Source organism: Equus caballus, chromosome X (genome assembly GCF_041296265.1).
Source record: "Equus caballus isolate H_3958 breed thoroughbred chromosome X, TB-T2T, whole genome shotgun sequence".
Lineage (NCBI taxonomy): Eukaryota > Metazoa > Chordata > Mammalia > Perissodactyla > Equidae > Equus > Equus caballus.
In genome coordinates, this window is record NC_091715.1 from 27239551 (window position 1) to 27255110 (window position 15560).

Here is a 15560-nt window from a genome sequence, read left to right on the forward strand (position 1 = left end):
TGCCTTCTCACCAGCAGTGTTTGAGGATTACCCTTTTCTCCACATCCTCTCCAACATTTGTTGTTGTCTTGGTAATTATAGCCATTCTGACTAGTGTAAGGTCATATCTCAGTGTAGTTTTGATTTGCATATCCCCAATGATTAGTGATGTTGAGCATATTTTCATGTGTCTGTTGGCCATCTGTGCATCTTCCTTTGAAAAATGTCTGTTCATATCCTCTACCTATTTTTTTGATCAGGTTTTTTGTTGTTGTTGTTGAGTTGTGTGAGTTCTTTATATACTTTGGATGTCAACCCCTTGTCTGACAAATGATTTGCAAATATTTTCTCCCAGTTGGTTGGTTGTCTTTCCTTTTTGTTGATGGCTTCCTTCACTTTGCAGAAGCTTTTTAATCTGATGTAGTTTGATGATATTTCCCTTGATTCCACAAACCTAAAGGCATTTTGCTTTCTCTTCAGTCATTTGTGTACACTCTTTCCACATAGAGAAACTTTACCTTTTCTTATCATTCCTCATATACTTCTTCCCTTTCTCATTGTTGATGCAAACTTCCTCATTACACAGCCAATTTCCAATGACCGTATTCCTGAAACTTCTGCCACTGCCTCCTCCATAGAGAACTCAGTATTTGTTGAATTAGATTGAAAACTAAATATTAAATCCTAGATTTTATCACACATCACTCTTTCCCCCCCCAGCACAGCCTTTGACAGCAATAGGGGAGCAGGCGCTCAGAAATCATTCAGTCTCTTTATGTTCTCAAAACCCTATAGAGGTGTCTATTTTAACATTCTTAAGAATGCAAGGTTGTCCATCAATCAATGGTTTTCTGAATATTCTCTAAAATCTACAATTCTCTGGGGCAGGGGGAGGGGAGAAGCAGGAAAACAGGAGAGAATATTTCATTGTTCTTTCTACTGTTATAAAAATAATCTAATTTGGGTTCTTCTCTAGTTAAAGCACTGAGTAAAAAGTAAGAGTAAAATAAATCAAATATGACTAGTTTTTAATTATTCTCTGCTATAATAGAAGTGGTCTTATTATTTGCAAAGTCTACAAAATTTGCTCAGTAAATTAGATGATAAAACCTGAGAAAAATCCCAGCTAATTGCATTTAGATGACAAGTTGACTCAATGTTGAAGTGACTACTTAAGAGTGTCAATACACTTTTCTTAAATTATGCCACCATCAGACTATATACTACTATGTTTCTTTTGTATAGGAAAAAGTTCGTGATAGTCACCTTGGCAGTGACTATTACAAGAAACATGTGGCAGTTTAAAAAGACACGTCAAATAGATTTAATTTAATACATTTTCTCTTTTTTTTCTCTGCTCTGGATTACTCTTCTGCCCTATTATTTTTATGCCAACAAATTTAAATGTCATCTATGGAATTTTAAGAGGGCACATTTTAGAAACAAGTATATCCATCTCTATAACAAGGCACATAATATATGAATTTGAAATCATTAGGAGTTTTGCTCTTGTGAAAAATTCAGTGAAGTAAATAATGTTGATGATTGAGGCCTTTAATATTTTCTTAAATGACTAAAGGCCCTTAATATTTTTTACATGCTTTAATGTTAAAGTAAAGAGCTGAAAATTATTTTCGTTTTGGCACAAATACCTTCTTTGTGAAGGCTTCTCTGGAAAAGATGATTGGTGTGATCGAATATTCCATGTGCTCCCTTACATTTCCTAGCTTTCCTGCAGTTACGTTGGCATCATGTGATTAGTTCTGTCCAAGGGACTGTAAACAGTTGTGACACTTGTCATTTCCAGGCTTAGACTATTAAGAACTGATGGATCTTTTTCATTCCTCTTTTCCTGTGACAATTTGAAGACTAAGTATAACAACTATGTAATTAGAAGATGGAGGAGAGCCACCCAAAATACAATCAGACAAATAATAGTTGATTGTTGTAACCCATTGAATTTTAAGCCTTTGTCTGTTTTGGCAGTTAGTATTATTTATCTTGAATAATACTCATTCCCTGACTACTTTATCTATAATGGACCTCCTCACTCTTCAGGTCATGCTATACCCCTTACCTGCTTGATTTTTCTCTATAGCACTTTTCACCCTCTAACATACTATAAATATCACTTACTTTATTTTAAATAACCCTCAACTGGATACTGGATAAGGAACTCCATAAAATGTATTTTTGCTTCGCTTTAGTTTATTGACATATCCCTAGTGACTTGAACTGCACCTGGAAAAAAGTAGACACTTCATAGTTTTGCTACTTGAAGAAGTTACATAATTTCTCAACCCTTAATTATGCTTCTAACTCTACAGTTCTGAAGATAAAGTGAGAACATATCTAAAACTTCTAGTCTCACAACTAGAATACATTCAATAAAAGTTAATGAATTCCAATCCCTATCAAACTTCCAATGGAATTTCTCACAGAAATAGAAAAAACAATCTTAAATTGCAAATGGAACAACAAAAGACCCTGAATAGCCAAAGTGATCCTGAGAAAGAACAAAGCTGGAGACATCACACTTCCTAATTTCAAACTATATTACAAAGCTATAGTAATCAAAACAGTACAGTAGTGGCATAAAAAGAGATGCATGGATCAATGGACCAGAACCAAGAGCCCAGAAATAAACCCATGCATACATGGTCAGCTAATATTTGACAAGGGAGCCAAGAACACTCAATGGGAAAATGATACTCTTTTCAATAAATGGTGCTGGGAAAACTGAATATTCATATGGAAGTCAATGAAACTGAATCTGCACCTTACACCACTACAAAAATTAACTAGAAATGGATTAAAGACTTAAATGTAAGACCAGAAACCATAAAACTACTAGAAGAAAACATAGAGGAAAATCTCCTTCCCATTAGTCTTAGCCATGATTTTTTAGATATAACACTAAAAATACAAGTAAGAAAGAAAAAAATCACTAACTGAGACCACAGGAAACTCAAAATTTTCTGCACGGCAAAAAAAAAAAAAAAAAATCAATCAACAAAATGAAAAAGCAACTTACAGAATGGGACAAAGCATTTGCAAACCACATATCTCATAAATAGTTAATACTCAAAATATATAAGGAATTCATAGAACAGCAAAAAAAAATTCAATTAAAAAATGGGCAAAGGACGTGAATAAACATTTTTTCCAGAGAAGACACTGAAATGGCCAACAGGTACATGAAAAGGTGCTCAACATTGCTAATCATCAGGGAAATGTAAATCAAAACCACAATGAGATATCACTTCACACCTGTTAGAATGGCTGTCATCAAAAAGACAAGAAATAACAAGTATTGGCAAGGATTTGGAGGAAACAGAACCCCTGTACACTGTTGGTGGGAATGTAAATTGGAAAAGCCACTGTGCAAAACAGTATGGAGGTTCCCCAAGAAAATAAAAATAGAACTACCATATGACCCAGTAATTCCACTTCTGGGTATACATCCAAAGGAAATGAAATCACTATCTCAAAAAGATATCTGTACCCCCATGTTCACTGCAGCACTATTCACCATAGTCAAGACATGGAAACAAAAAAGGCATCCATCAACAGATGAAAGGACAAAGAAAATGTGCTAATTCAGCCAGAAAATAAAAAATGAAATTCTGTCACTTGCAACAACATAGAAGAACCTTGAAGGCATCATGGTAAGTGAAATAAATCAGACAGAGAAAGACAAATACTGTATGATCTCACTTTTATCTGGAATCCCAAAACATCAAACTGATAGAAACAGAGAGTAGACTGGTGTTTGCCACGGATGGGTATGGGGGAGTCAGGAGAAAAGGGTGAAGGTTCTCCAAGTATACAAACTTCCGGTTATAAGATGAATAAGTTCTGGAGAAGTAATGTACAGCATGTGATTACAGTTAACAATACTGTATGGCATGTTTGAAAGGTGCTAAGAGAGTAGACCTTAAAAATTCTCATCACACAAAAAACGTAACTATGTGAGGTGATGGATGTGTTAACTAACTTTACTGTGGCAATCATTTCACAATATATACATTTATCAAATCATTATATTGTACACCTTAAACATACACAATGTTATATGTTAATTCTATCTCAACAAAGCTGGGGGAGAAAAGATAACGAATTCCCCCTTTAAGAGAATCTCACCATTTGGCTATGAAATAAGTTCTATTATGAATTTTCTCAAGATTATATGAGAAGAAATTTTGATCTATACACCATGACAACTTAAGACTGTCCAATAAATAGCACTCACCACTTTCTATTTGTAGCAGTGTCCTTTAAAATTTATCAAGACACACACACACACGAACACACACATATATGTATGCACAGACAAATCTAAACATACATATATGTATGGGTATATGTATGTATATATGATCATAAATATGCAAATATACAACTATTTTAATATTCATAAATATATAATATATATATATGAGAGAGAAAAGTAAAACTAATTTTTCTAGGTTTCATGTAATGAGCCTGGGGTTTCAGTTCCCAATGCTATTTAAGGACAAAGAAATGTAAGTGTATGTTGATAAACATTTTCCTTTCTCAGTTTAGGATAAAGGTGAGGAATAGGGGAAATAGGCAGAGAAAAAGTAGATACTGTGACAGGTATTGCTTGGAGTGCAACTCAGACACACGACAGTTATCTCTGTTCATTTGGTGGATCAAATGCAAACAGCATTTTGCCACTTTCCTAGCAGATGTCACTGCCTATCAAAAGATTTTTCTTGAAGAGTGATTCAACTAAAAAGAAAATCAAAGTAATTCAACATTATCTGCAGTGACATCTAAAATCCATTCCTTTATGCTAAAGTACTTCCTGAGAAAATTGTTCCACCCTAGAAAGTTTCTTCCAGACTAAACACTAATATCAATAATATATTTTAACAAAAATTACTTCATAATAAGGAGAAATATCCACAAAGCAAAATAAAATTATTAAGCAGCATGTTGCTTAAAGAGGTTTTGAAATTCCAGAACAGAAATAAACTTTCTTAATTTACTCAAAGAGAAAACAAGTGTACAGATATATAAGTATGTTTTATTTTTGACTTTTTACATATTTTACAAATCTGAAGACAGAAAACTCGAGAGAGAACAAAAATAAACCGAACATTCATGAGTCATACATTTTATTTTGTGAAATGCCTTAAACTTCACATTGTTATTTACAGTTTATTTCAGGAGATAAGAAGCTAATGCTTTTCCACTTTCACTTAACCAACGATGAAGGAGGTGGGAATAAAAAACAACAGGAATAAATGAAAAGCATCTAAGTGAAGGGACTGTTCGATGGACTTTCCATAAAGATGTGTAGGCAGAGAGGAACAAATCTTAACTAAGAAGTAATCACTTGCCTAGAAGATGACCATAGATAAAAACAGTTGAGGGTCAGATCAGAGATCTACATATTTATGTAGTATTTCTCATGGCTAATCACACCTTCCAGTAATATTCTTGTGACCTGCTACCCCCAAGAAAGGTCAAAGAGAGAGATTTCTACTATTTTTTTACATATGGAATTCCAAGTAACAACTTTCCTAAACCATTCCTTTACTATGACGTGGAGGGGAATCGAGAAGCAAAAGGCTTCATGACTGATTTTTTAAATTGAGACATAATTGACATATAACATTATATTACTTTCAGGCATATAACGTAATGATTCAATATTTGTATGACATATGAATGATTTTTATAAGGCCATTGCTTTATTTTGTTTTACCTGCCACGTGTTTTCAAATGCAATGTAACACCAGAAGTTGAGCACCCAGCCAGCCTAAAGCATTCATGTGCCTCAGATTTTCTGTAAAGGAATTATAGTGTCTGATTCCTGGTTTAGACATTATTTCCTCCCTTGTCATAAATGTTAAAACCAAAAACACAAAATACCAAAATTCAGATAAACTTTAGTCTTCAAACAAAAAACAAAGATGTGGAACAAAATATTGGAAGTTACGTAATTCCTTGTTTTTTGTGTATGCTTTTAAAAACACAAAGTCTGCTGAGTAAAGAAAATACAAACGCCATTTTTTGTGCCCTTTTCAATACTTGCTTCAACGGCAATTCTATACTTATTGTATGCACCGAAGATGCCCAAGAGCCTCTCTCTATTCAGTTTGAGCATGGCTATTAAAATTTAAACTTTTTTAAAAATATATTTTCCTTTCTGTCAAATGGGCAGTTTTTACCCCAATGTCATGTTTTAACCTCTGTAATATGAGCTTTATATGTCATTTTATTTAATCTTCCCCGTAAGATTGAACTATTTTACAGACGAAGCTTCTGAGCTGCAGACAGCTTTAACAGCACATCTAATGTTGAAATTGTTAAGCAGTAATTGAGGCACGTCTGACTTTAAAACCAGTGCTTTGTTTACAATTAGTCTACAATAGTTGATTAAATACATAATAGTGCATATAGTGATTATGTATCATCTTTGGGTTCGTGTCACTGCTTCCTGGTATCCTCTATCCATAGTATTATTTGTAATATAAAATGCATTTTGTTGTGCTGAAAATGGAATATAGCCGTGCTGCTGAAACATGGCTTCCATTTTTCTATTTCCCAGATTGAGTCATTTGTGATTTAATAGGTGTCTCCCCGTGAAGAAAGAAGTAGGCCATGCCATGTAAAAAAGATAATAATCTCTATTAATGGTTTTTGTATCCACTTCAAAGAGCCTGCATGCATTTGGCTTTTCTGCATTATCACTTCAGCAAAAACTAGTCAAACAGAGTCAAAGAAATGCTATGTTGTACCTTCTGTAAATAGTGTATGTATTAAAACAATAATAAAGTTAATTTCCATTTTCCTGGAAGTTCCTGGTGTGTTCCATTGAAACCAAAGATGTCTGATGTGGGAGGCAGTAGTGATTTCCCCATCACCTCATGCTTTCCCCCTTCCAGAACCACAGCAAATACAACCTTCCCACTCAATTGAAGTTAGGTAAGATTGCGAAATTTGCTTTACTTGACCAACAAAATGCAACTGGAATTTACATGTTTCTCTTGATCTTGCCCTTCCTCTGCCATTGTATTCATGGAAGTACATGCTAATTGTGAGGTGTATCCCTGAGCCTTCACTTGGAGGGTAGGTGCCCTCTATTGTTGCCAAGAGCCACAGAGACTTGGTGTGAGGGAGAAAAAAAATGTTGTCTTGAGGTACTAAAATTTCTTTGTAATTTTTACGTAATAACTGATATGCTTGATGTAACAGGATAACACATCAGCACTAGAGACAGGTATTTCACTATTTTCAAGAAAATATTTAGCAATGACAAAAACCGGCATGTATAACTATGTGTTTCCACACAGATATTCACTGATTACAGCTCTTTTCACAAGATATATCCTAAATTATGGTAAAAACATTGGGAATCTAGGAAATGTTATATCTAGCAATATTGTAACCACGTGAATCAGGTTTTTTCCTAGTTCTTCCCACATACCTCCCACAAGTATTTAATAATTCTTTTTGCAATTTTAAATTTGTTAAAGTAAATTCTCTCAGATGTGTTATAAAGATTTAAACACAAGGGTGAGGACTCTCTGAGAAATATTATAAATATACATATGTGTGTATATGTGGTATGTATGTATGTATATACATAAATTATTTATAAAATAAAAACACTCCGATAATGAGTGTCTCAGTAACTTTATTACAATGAAAAATAACACTAACAGAAACTAAACAAACATTTGGCCAAGACAAATCGTTAACCACTAGGGTTTTCTGTGTAAACTTCATCACCTTAATTGACCAAAAGTAAATCAAAATAGACTACAGTAAAGCAAAACACAGTGCATTTTGGATTCCAAATACTCACAATATTAACCATTTAAAAGTCATTCTATGGTGGCAAATGATTTACTGATGCTTTCATTTATAAGGATCACTTATCAATACACTAAACTCTTTAAAAATCTTTTTGGATCAACACTCAAACTGCAAATAGCGTTAAGTCCTAACTCAGTCACATATGGAGAAGGAAAAATGTTCATGAAGAAATAAAGCTAGTACCTGCTAGGCAACCCTGTAACGGGTTCCTCATGATTATTTTGCTCGCACTAATGATGTTATGACCTCTCCTAATACATTCTACAAAAAATCATTTGCTATAGAAAGGAATCATTGACTTGCTTCGACTACCACCTCATAAGAATTAACTACATCATGATGGTCCTATCGTGTACACCGAAGGAAACAACCCATTTCTTGCCACACAGTTGATTTCACTGCTTGAGAAAACATCAAATAATTAACTTAGCCTTCAAAAATCCTTCACGACTGCGTTACCAAATTAAAGTATTCCATTTCAAATGTCAAAATGTGTTTTAACATGCAACATTTGGTTAGCGAAATTTCTTTTTTTCTACATTAATAACTTGCTACCAATTTAGAAGTTTAAGTTAATTAAGAATGAATAAAATCTCTTCATTGAAAATATCATTGAACAAAGGTAAGAGACTTTACCATATCTTTCATAAATGTTACATCACATTGGGTTGATATTTGCATTTAGTGGCAGAGAACAATGATTTTTGTTCAATTCTTATGTTCAGTCCTCTTTTGAGCGGTTTATTTGGCAAACAGACCATGTATATCATAAAGTATTATAAAACCCTAAGACAAGCTCATTTTTGCCACATGACTGATTCTTTAATAATTTGACCCAGGAATAGCTACTAGGAGTTACTGTGAGACCAGAGAATTACTTCCCTATTTTTCCCTTTCCACTCCTAGGCAAATAGGCTCTTAATGTGGTCATGTGGTCAAGGATTCCTTGGGCTGCTACTCTTTCTCCCCCCTCCCCTAATTTGGTCTATTTTCTAAATGAGAAGTACTTAGTTACCATGGCAATAAGTCTTATATAAATAAGTCTATAGAGCACCTAGTTTAGCCTAACATTTGCTAATAAGCATCAAATGAATAACAAAAGCTATAGTCATATTTAAGAAAGGAATATATATATTCCAAAACATGTTCTACAAAGCCATACAAATACAGAACATAATTCAAGAGCGAATCAACATGAAGTCTTCAATTGAACACTAATTCTAAGTAAATGAGAGCCTTGTTACTTTTGTCTCCTGTTATTTTTAGGTTAGCATAAATGAAAAGAATGGGACTATACATCCCTGGAGGACACATATGGCATAGATTTAAAATCATGGATGTCGATATTTGTTTATATCATTAAATCAATGAAGATATTAGAAGAAAATAAAGCAGTACTATATAATAAAACATAGCTCTACCTCTAAACTAAGGGAAACTTTATTTTTTAATTGCAAAACCAAAGATAATAGTTTTCAAATTATCTTTGAAAACAAACAAACCAGACCTACTTCAAGTCAGCCTATATTTTGGTGTGTCAAATTTTCAGAGCATTACTTATATGATAACTGCAATGAACCACCAAGATCCTTCTTTAAGGAAGGACATTTGGCCCCAGCTTTCATCTATCATCCACTTCAGGAATGCCTCTACTGTAAAGAGACACATTTTTCAAGGTTATACCCTTACCAGGTCAGCCCAATTCCAATGAGTGATAGAAGAAGGACCGTAAGGTACTGGCCTTTTAGGCTCAATGTGCATTGACCCTGGCTCTCCAGAGCTCTCCCCTGGTGATAGCTGAGGCCCAGCATCACAACAACTAGACTTATCCTGCTTCCTTCTCTTCCCTTACACAGGGTTTGATCACCAGGCCAGCCTTTAATAACTATTCTGCAAATTAAGATCCGAATTAGAGTTAGCTTCTGGAAGAACCAAGGGAATTAGGAGAAGCATAATAAGGCAGTTGCAGAAACAATGTCATTATTGTCAATGACTATTTATGTTATGTGCAAAGATTTTTTAATTGAAGTATAGTTGACATACAATATTGTATTAGTTTCAGGTGGTTCAACATTTGTATACATTGCAAAGTGATCACCACAATAAGCCAAGTAACCATCTGGTCAATGACTATTTAAAAAGGCAAAATAGAGTATTTCAATCCTTTAGCAGCTTGCATTGCTAAATATTAGGTTATGGCAAGAAAGAAAAACCTCACCAATTCAGCCGCACTGGAGTAGAAGGCTGATCTAAGTTTGAAAGCTTAAAATTGGTAACAAAACCCTCACAATGGGGAGTGCACGTGATGGTGGTCACAGGACAGGTAAAGCTATCTGTGCCATCAGGTCTCCATCTTGGTCTGTGGGGCCCAAGTAGCAGGGCGTGTCTCCATTTTGCTGGCAAGCTTCTTTTCCTGACAAGTCCTAACCCCTGGAGTACTGGTCTTTTTGCCTATTCCCTAACTTCCAAATGTAGGCAGATAGTGGAGGTGCAGGTAAAACCTACCTGGGCCTCCTGCCCCACCCCTTGTGCCCCTGGCAGCCCTGGGGAGTGTTTGGGGAAAGCAATTGCTCCTGCTGCTGCTTGCAGGACTGATGCATAGTAAATCTGCAGTGTTTATGGAGAAAAGTGGCTACTGATCAGCTTGCCCAATGGACAACTTCTCAAGCTGCCTTCTTGAGGAACTATCATACAAAAGTGGTGCTAAAAATGTGACCTTGAATCCACCATCAAATGCAGAAATACTGAGTAGTAGCTGTGGTGGCAAAGAGAATGCTTCTGATGCCAATACAGTGATTGCTTTTGAAGAAAAATATACGTTGACCCTCAATTTCATAAGAAATACAGCATCATACAGTATCCAACTGTTAGGTTTTGCTTATAACTTGTCAGACATAACTATTTCTCTCAATGCAAGGGCAAAAGGAAACAAGATTATGGAATCCATACCTGACATCAAGTACACATAGATAAAAAATACACACGTGTCAGAGACAACCAGATACACATGAATAATGTAACTATTAAACTATATGAAGTAACTATCCAGGAATATCTTTCAAATAACTTCAACAAGGAAGAAATAGTGTGTAAGCAAGAAGAGCCTTTCTCAACGACACCTCCAAGGTCAAAGCCCACCACTTCCCCAGAAATGTCCATCTGCTTAGAAGCACAATATGCGTGGCACAAATGCAACTGGTCTGCTTGTAGCATGGGCTGATGACTGATCACCACTTACGAGAAAAGCTCTAAGGTGACTGTGACAAGAGCATTCAATATCAATCCAAATAAGACAGTGAGCTATAATTCTCATTTAGTATCACTAGAACTCTGCAGTGAAAATGTCACTCTTATCTTCAGTTTTGAAATGAATGCAAATTCTAGCCTGCTTTCCTACAGGGAATCCAGTTAAATACAACTTTACATGACAGCAGAGATCCCACTATTAAAGCTTCTAATGAATCACTGAGAGCCTTTCAAGCCACCACTGGAAATTCTCATAAGCGTAATCCTGAGGAAAACGTTCAAGTCACAAATACGTCTTCAGTCAACATATTCAAAGTTTGGATGGGTCCAGGCTTTCAAGTTCGAAAGTGACAAGTTTGGATCTGTGGAAGAATGTCAATCAGATGAAAATAACATGCTGAGTTCTGTTGCCATTGGTGGTGCTCTTTCAGGAATTGTCCTCATTGTCTAAATTGCTTATCTCGTTGCCAGGAACAGAAGTCATGCCGGGAATCAGAAAATTTAGCCTTTGAAACTATTCTCCACCACTGTATATCAACAGCAGTTGCAAGAGGTTGCGTTCATTTTTCCTGAGTTTAAATTGGTATTGAAATGAAGGCACACTTTCTAATAAACGTTTTTTGAAGTCTGCTTTATCAAATGTGACGCTCATCTTGCAACACTTACTATACACAGAAGGGTAATGATTGAAAAGGTGGTGTTAGTGTGACTAACTGGTCAAATGTTAATATTTACCAAAGTAGAATTCTAAGGTAAGAGTAAGAGTGCTTTTCTAAATTGGCCCTGACTCCTCTATCATTTAAGTTTTTTTTAAGATTCTGGCGGTTTCTTCGTTCTTTATTCAGATTTAAGCCTTATGAAGGGAAGCCTTGGGTCCTAATACTTATACCCGATGAAGGACAGCTAACTGTTATACCGACATGTTTAAGAGATTCTAAACAATAGAGGGAAAAAATCTAAAACTAAAGTACTCCAAAAGATAAAAATTTGAAATGCTTAAATTTAGTTTTAAAAGTCAGGACAGGAATGGCCCATATAGGGATGGGCAGTGCAGAATTCAAGCATTATACAGTCAATTTAAGTTATCCTTTGGCATTTTTATGTTTTATCGCTTACAAACTAGCACTTTAAAAAATATTGAAAATGGGTACTATTTTTAGTAACTATTTTCTAAAATCATTTTCCATCTTCTGTTTGAAGTTCAGGGTGGTCCTGTTTCTGTACTGGTGCACAATATGGATTTCATTATACTGATTTATCCACTTTAAGCTTGGTTGTGGCTGTGCACTTAAAGGATCAGTTCACATGCAATGCACTGTTTGTAACAATGCTGACAAAATTCTCTTGTTTGTTTGTCTGGAAATCACAACAATGCATGTCAATTATCATTGATCTATGGGCTGGTACTTTACAGTGAGATTTGCATCTATTATCTTGGGTTATTCCTTTATACTCTAAATGTGCTTCTTGCCACTTCATAGGTAAAGAAAAATGAATTTATACACAGTGAAATGGCCAGGGAATAGGGTGACCAGAGTTTGACTCCCTATCTTATTGACCATAATTTTCAATGTAGGTTTTTGTCACTTTGCACACTGACTCTTTCGGCATCAGGAGATAATTTTAAATAAGTATATTTCTATCATTTCAAAAGATAAATCTAACTGCTCCTAGGTTTATATGGTTCCTATTCTCTTAGACTGCTACAGGACTGTTTCTTTAGAGTGTACAAAGCCCATGCTAAGACAATGTCCATGCTAGACACCTCCTACTGCTCCTTCATCATCCACTGGACCGTTTATACCTACCTACTGCATCTTTCCTCTTTGCCATATGCCTCAGGCCCAATATTGATTGTGCGCCACTTCAGTAGCATTTTCCTAGGTGTTCTGAGCTTCATAGGTCTTACTGTCCTGCTGACTCTGGTTCACTGTCTATTTCACCTCCCTACATTCCCCCAAATGTTTTGTTTCTAGTGGAAGGAGAGGTGGTATGAGAGCAAAGAGGCCCTGATGACATGCATGTCCCCCAAAGCTACAGTATCTTCTGTGTGATAGTCTGTAAATAATGCAAAGAAATGCTCCCTTTTGTTTAAAAAGAGGCATTTTAAAAATAAAATGTCATTTTTATTTTATTTTTACTTATCCAGGTCCATTTTTCAGACAGTGTAGGCTAAAGAACTATGTGGTTTATGATTCTTCACTAACGTAGGATGAGGGCAATGCTAATCTAACACAAGTGCCTATTCTCAAACTGCCTGCCTGCATACCTCTCAATCTATATATCATCTCTTTCTCTCCTTTCTTCTGTTAATACTTCAGTGTTAGAGGTAACAATGGTGAACAGAGTTGAGAGTTCAGAATAGCATTTGTAGCAATAATTGGTTTTGTCATTCAAGAATGGCTTATTCCATGTCTAAAATTACTAGCACACAACTGAGTTCTTGATCTCTAAAGCTGATTTAAAAGTTTCTGAAATACTAGTAAAAAGAAAAAGAAATCACTTGCATGAGGGGATGAATTTTTTTCACCTTTCAGTGCTTTACAAAATGGAAAATGGAACTTCGACACATATGTGAAGATAAGCATGAGTCTTTTCAACAAGTCAGGTTGGGAAAATGACATCCACATGCAAAAAGTGAAGTTAGACCATTACCATACACCATGTACAAAAATTAACTCAAAATGGATCAAAGACATACATGTAAGAGCTAAAACTCCAAAACTCTTAGGAAACATAGTAGAAAAGCTTTATGACATTGGATTTGGCAATGATTTTTGCAAATGACACCAAAAGCACAAGCAACAACAACAAAAAATAGATAAATTGGACTGCATAAAAATTTAAAGTTTTATGCATCAAAGGACACTGTCAACAGAGTGAAAAGGCAACCCATATAATGGGAGAAAATATATTGAATAAGGAGTTAATTTCCAGAATAAAGAACTTCAATGACTCAAAAATGACACAAAACAAACAACCCAGTGACACAATTTTAAAAAATGCAAAGTGCTTGAAAAGACATTTCTCTAAAGAAAATATACAAATAGTCAATAAGCACATGAAAAAATATTCAACATCACTAATTATTAGGCAAGTAAAAGTCAAAACCACAATGAGAGGGCACTTCACACCCTTTATGACAGTTAATAGGCTACTATATATTTTTAAGAACCCCAGAAAATACAAATGCTAAAAAAGATGTGGAGGAATTGGAACCCTTGTACACTGCTGGTGGGAATGAGAAATGGTACAGCCACTATGAAAGACAGTATGGTGGTTCCCTCCAAAATTAACATAGTGTTAGCATATGATTCAGCAATTCCACTTCTAGGTATATATCTAAAAGAAATGAAAGCAAAAACTTAAACAGATGTTTGTATGCTCTTGTTCATAGAAGCACTATTCACAACAGCCAAAAGGTGGAAGCAACCTGAATGTCCATAGATGGATGAATGGATAAACAAATTGTGGTACATATATACAATGGAATATTATTCAGCACTAAAAGGAAGAAACTTCTGACACGTGTTATAACATGGATGAACCTCAAAGGATATGCTTAAGGAAATAAGCTAGTCACAAAAAGGCAAATACTGTATGATTCCACCTATGTGAAGTACCTAGAGTACTCAAATTCACAGAGACAGAAAGGATCATGGTGGTCACTAGGCTCTAGCAGGAGGAGGTAATGGGAAATTACTGCTTAATAGGTACAGAGTTTCAGTTTGGGAAGACAAAGTTCTGGAGAGGAATGATGATGATGGTTGCATAACAATGTGAATGTACTTAATGTCACTGTACACTTAAAAATGATTAAAATGGTAAATGTAAATATTTTATCACAATAAAAATCTAAGCATAAGATTAACATTTAAGTATTAAAAATTATATTTTAAAATACTTGACCCATAGATAACAAAGTGAAACACTGGAATATACAATTCTTTGTTTGACTTTAAAGCCAAGATTAGCATATGTCAATTGATATTGAAAGTCAGTTATAATTAAGCTACATTTAGACTTGTGTCAAAATATAATGTATATATACACAAACACACACACATACATATATATATATATACACATAAAATAGCAAACATAATCTTTCAGGAAGGAGTCAAAGGTGTTCTTTTGAAAGGTAATGAGATTTGTGATGGTGGCCACTCTAATCTTCCTCCTCAGATACACACATAGAATATTAAAGAACTTAATTTCCAAAAAGAAAAATCAGTGTATGATAGAAGTAGGGAATCAGCACAAAATGTAAGAGAATAAAGGGGAAGAGATGGAAATAAGCAAGGAAAAGCAAAAGAGAGAGAGGAAAAGGGAGGGAGGGATGGTGGGGTAGGGAGAGAGGGGAGAGGGAAAGAGAAGTAGGAAGGCAGTGTCAAGTTATTGTGATATATATTTTTGCATTGCAAATTCAGTCCTTTGACTCTTTACTGGAGGACAAAATTATTTCATCTCCTGTTGTAGCT

At 35.0% G+C, this 15560-nt stretch overlaps 1 protein-coding gene and 1 pseudogene across 1 annotated transcript in view; one reads left to right on the forward strand and one right to left on the reverse strand.

The window, feature by feature from the left end:
• DMD (dystrophin) overlaps positions 1-15560 on the reverse strand; it is a 2262230-nt gene that overhangs the window by 2044817 nt on the left and 201853 nt on the right. The gene's annotated exons all lie outside the window — the stretch shown is intronic.
• LOC100051377 (lysosome-associated membrane glycoprotein 1 pseudogene) lies at positions 10123-11584 on the forward strand (annotated as a pseudogene).